Genomic DNA, 5,678 nt, shown 5'->3' with positions numbered 1-5,678 from the left:
TTTTTACTAGCTAAAAAAATTACAAACTAACTAAAATGACTTCTGTAACATAGTCTTATTAGTTTAATATTTAAATATTACATTCTTAATCATTTGATTTTTTTTATTCGTTTTAATATGACACTGCGGGTTTCATCTATCAATCATGTTAATGTTTGTATGATATCAATTTTAAAATATTTAATAGATATGATCTTTAAATTAAATTTGTGTTATAACTAACAATACTTAGGCCTTTTATTTTTAAAATAGATGGTATATTTATTAATAGTCATAGAAAACATATTTCATTAAACTTTTTTTATAGTAACATTTTTCAATTTTTTAAAATGTTATAATTTAAATATTTTATTTCTTTAATTTAATTTTACCCCCACTAGTTCTGTACTAGTACAAAAATAAAGAGCGGACCCATCATTCATCTTCGGATAAATAAGGTTTGAGAATACCTTGGCAAAGGTTAAACTTTGAATATTAATTACTATGCCAAACAATACTCCAAATACGTTTATGAATTTCGTTTCTAAGTTAATTGTTGATATTATATATTACTAATGTTATCATTGTCTTCTTTCTCTGGTGTCTTGATAATGACTCTTTGAAATTGATATATGTCATTTTCCATCGAGAATCTTTGCTCTATTTTTCTTAATTGTGAAAATTTAGATGAATTGAATTTTGAGAGTTCATTAGAATCAAAATAAATGTTAAGGCTAAAATAATATTTGCAAATTATCCAATAACAAAATCTTCATCTCCTTTTAAAATATGAACTTATTTCCTACAAGTAAACTGAACCTTTCTTGGTAATAACGTTTGGCCTTTGGTGAATGCATATATATTAGATAGAGAATCCGGGGTCATTTCTTTCGGTGTCTAGTTCCATCCCTGTTCATCAAACTTCTATAGTTAATGCATTATTGAGTTTTCTTTTCCCTTTTGTCATGAATGTCACATATATAATTTTTTTGAGACAGTGATAAATTTATAATAATCTATATGGAAATTATGTCATTTCTTTTTTGTTACATCGAAGCCATTCAGCAAACCACACTAAAAAAATTGGTTGCTGAAACCAACGAAGTAAAAAAGCAAAAGCCTAATCTAACTCAAGAAAACAAAAGAAAATGTCTTTTCATAAAGTAAGTTCAATTAAAGTGGATCACTCCTCAAAATTTGCCACGACCAAAACACCTAGTAGCTCCACTTTTCATTCGCGAGTTCCTTCATCCTTTTTCATGATAATGATAAGATATTTATCATCATCAATTGGGATTTTGGTACTTAAATCTTCCCCATCCCTCTTTTATTTTCCTATCCATTATTTCTCAAGCAGACAAACTCTTTTTTTTTTTTTCTCTAGATAGGTATTTTTTTTTAGATATTTTTGTTTGAGGTATTATCAAATATTACATATGAACATTTATTTTTATAAGAATTTAAATTTTGATTTACTACCTTGTTGAAGACCTTTTACTATACTCTACTATCAGTTGGTGACTAGTTCATATTTTATCTGTCTCTCATTATCAAATTAATTTATATGGAAAAATCTTCAAATACTCTTGTTATAACACAACTCATCAATATATATATATATATATATATATATATATATATATATAAAAGGAGATATCATATGAAAGAAAAATATTTTATATGAGAGTGAGAGAATTAAATCTGCACCACATAATTAAACATGAACACTCAAAGCTTAATGGCATATATAATCACTTAAAAAATCATCTAATTTTTTTAAAAATATCATGTGACTTTTTAACATTAAATCTTGATAATACATATTTAATTATACGATTCAGATTTAATCATCTTATTCTCATACAAGATGTTTTCTCTCGTAACATATGCTCAAAGAATTCAACCATTAAATTATAACTTTGTATTATTTTAATTGTATAAAAATAAATAATAATAAAATATTTATATTTTATAAATATATATTATATTAATTGTAATATATATGAATAGGGTATGGAATAATTTATTTCAGATGAAAGTTACATGCAAAACTGGATTCTCTAATTCTATTAACCTCTACGCATTTTTTAAATTGCAAATTACATGATTATAGTTTCTTGGTGACGAAAAGGTATGTACCGAGGGAGGCACTACATAATAGCATATGTGTGTATAAATATAAATATAATAAACAGAGCACATGGTCACAACATGTGTCCTTCGTATTAACAAAGCAGAAATCGCCACATGCATGACATTTCACCATTTTCTTTTATTTTCCGTGTTCAAAAGTAGAAAACCAAATACGTAATCATCTACAAAACCATCCATTTTCTTGGTCATAATGATACTGTTAATGTTAATTAATAACAGAATCTATTGCAGTCCAACTCACATATTTAGACATTGCATGTTTCTACAAGATAAGCACACATACACACATCCAATTATTTCAATTAATATATCTTGTCTTAACAAAAGGGGAACGGGAATTGGACCAATTTGAACAAAAGTATTAAAATTCATTATTATTCATGCCATAATAATGGTAGCACATTGACATACTGAAAGGTGAGAAGCACGCTGAAAGAAAATAAATTATCAGTAAGATTTATGCATCAAACATTCAAATGCCAAAATCAAATTCAAAATATGAAAAATCATTATCTGAACTGAGCTCCACACTCAAGCTTGAAAACTCAACAGACCAAACCAAAAGAAGGATTAGAGCTTATTGATATAGACTTTTAATTCCAAGAAATTTTACAAGTGGAAAGGTATGAATTTCACCACCCAAATCGGATAAGAAAGGCAAGTAAAGCGAGAAAACGAGAAAGTAAAACAAAAAAGAATTTAAAAAGAAAATGAATTTAAAAATAGTAAAATGCTGTTTCGAAGTTGAATATGTGTTTAGTTTCACATCATAGGAATATTAAAGAGCAATTAATCTGGTGTACTTAAATACATTTTTCGGTTATATTATTAATTATTGTCAAGATGATGAACATGTGTTGAGTAAAGCTCAAAAATAAAAATATAAAAAAACCTCATGAAACAAAAAAAAAAATCATGTTTGACATAATCACTTCATGTTAAAAAAACATGACTGAAAATAAGAAAAAATAGACAAGTCGAGAAGAAAGATAGAAGTTGAATTCACTAAACTAAAAAAGGTATATGTACATTAAGCTAGCTAAGTATGTAGCTAACATACAAGTGAGACAATATCAAATTTATAACTAACGACTAACTACTATTAGGTTTGCTGAGATTTTAACTGTAAAAATTGAGATTGACTGATCATGTTTTTACATATTCTTGGGGGCAAAAAATTGGCATTACTTCAAAACAAGGTAAAGAATTTGCCAGAGGCTTTATCCATTTATGAGAATCTGACATAACTCTGTCCCTTATCTGGCAGTAGAAAAGGAAAACAATCAGTGATTCTCACATGTGGATAATATACCTAGCAAAGCAACTAAAAAGAAAGAAGCAAATTACCTAAAGAAACTTTGTCCCTATCGAGTTGTCCATTCAATTTTGTTGCATTCTTTGAAAATCGTATTATCAACACCAAATTGTACTATTCATGGTGGAACAGAGAAAAAGACATGCAATCTTAACGTGTCATATATAATAATTGGCTGGAAAGGACATAAGCCACCTATTTTTCGGTATTTGATGGAACAACTTGGCCATATTTTGAAGCATAAAAGTCATGTAGTGTATTTAATTTTTTTTTGGTAAGCAAGGGAAGACCCGAATGTTTTGTTTGATTTGGTCTATATACTTCGTTTGATTTATATTAAAAGAGATGTTTATCTTGAGTTACATTTTATCAAGAATAAAAGAGAAGCTAATATTTGAATTATATCGTTAAATATTGTAACTCTAATGTCCTTCTAGAAATTAAAAAAGAAACAATGGTTAAAGAAATTAGGCATGCACAGCCGCCTCAATCCACTAATTATATGTGAAATTTAAAACATTTTATCAAAAATCATTAAAACAAATTTAGCATCCTGTAAAGCGAAACTTTAAAACCAAACGTTGTTTTTGTTAGGTGAGGAGCCATTAACTAGTTGAAGTCCACTTCATTGACAATATTGTGTTGGAGGAGCTCCTAAAACAGAACTAACAAGTCCATCAACAATTATGGACTAATAATTGGGTTTGTTTCCATGAATAACGTTTGGAATTGAATGATTATCCACTATAGACTTGTTTTTAATAAATTGTAAGAAAAACAACTATTGTAATAATCAAATAATATCCAGAAAATTTATCTACCAGCTTGTATTACCATCCCTTTCAATGATTTTATATGAGGGCTAATATATTGATATACATATAACTTTTTTTTCTTGAAGATGATATTGGTAAGAAATAATTTATGTCAGAAGTGATGATTAATTTTTATTAGGGATCATGAATACGTATAAGGTAAATATTCTTTTTTTCAACACGATTTATTTCATGTCAAGAAACCAATTAAAATTCAAACATTGGGCCATTTTATTAAAGGAAACAAAATCAATCATTATTATTTTCAACATTAAACTTCTTGAAAATTAATTTTGGGGAGTAATAATGATTGAGTTTAATTTTCATGCTCTTTCAACATTTTTTATATATTATCAACTGATAACAAGTCATCTTAAGAATGATTTTTAAAATGATTATTATAAAAATAAGTATGACTTTTAATACCTTAAAACATATGATTTTTAAAACAATTATTGTAAAAATTAAAAAGGCTTATTATAGTATTAATTTGTAATTAAAAATTTAATTTATAACAGGTTAATTTTTTTAGGTCTCTGATCTATTTGATAATTTTTAATTAAATTCCTAAAACATTATTTTTTTCAATTGAATCCTCAAACTTGCATTTGTATTCGTTTTTTAATTGGGTTGTTTCATCTAACTATCATTACAAAAACTAAAATGCATGAGCCAATTGTTTGAGTTTATAACAAACTTGCTACAGGGGTGAAACATGGAGAGATTTGGGAAAAAATACAAGTTGAAGAGTCGGATTAAGAATATTGGATTTAAAACCTACATAATTGAGAATACAACAGGCTAAAAAATGTAAGAATATTGACTTGGAAAAGTAAAAATACTTAATGCAAACATATAGATATAACAATGCAAACCTAAATTTAATAATTGTAAATTTGTAATTAGACGGAAGGACTTAATTAAAATCTAAATATGACTTTAAGATCTAAAAAAATTTGTCAAATAATTCGAGAACCTATACATTAATTTAACTTTTATAATATTATAAAAAATATTTTTATATTATCAACCATTAAAAAAGTTATGTCAAGTATGATTTTTAAAATAATTATTATAAAAATTAAAAAATTATTATACACAATAAAATGTAATTAAATTATAGCATAACATTATTTATACAAGTTAGTATACTCTAATTAAATTAAAAAACATTACCTAGTGGGGGAAAGAAAACTACAAACCAGTTGGCAGTTGCCATTTTCAAACACGACTTTCAATTTCTCATGGATTACACATTCGCCAACGCATTGTATGAATTGTCTTTAAAAATCCACAAATGAAAGTCCACCATGTGTGCATGTATTCAATTTTTTAAATGAGATTTGTTTTCTGAAATTAATGAGTCTTAGAACTTGGTCTTGTAAGTAAAAAGGTTGGTACTTTTTAAACCTTAT

This window comes from Glycine max, chromosome 2 (genome assembly GCF_000004515.6).
Source record: "Glycine max cultivar Williams 82 chromosome 2, Glycine_max_v4.0, whole genome shotgun sequence".
Classification (NCBI taxonomy): domain Eukaryota; kingdom Viridiplantae; phylum Streptophyta; class Magnoliopsida; order Fabales; family Fabaceae; genus Glycine; species Glycine max.
Note: the sequence above shows the minus strand (reverse complement) of the source record.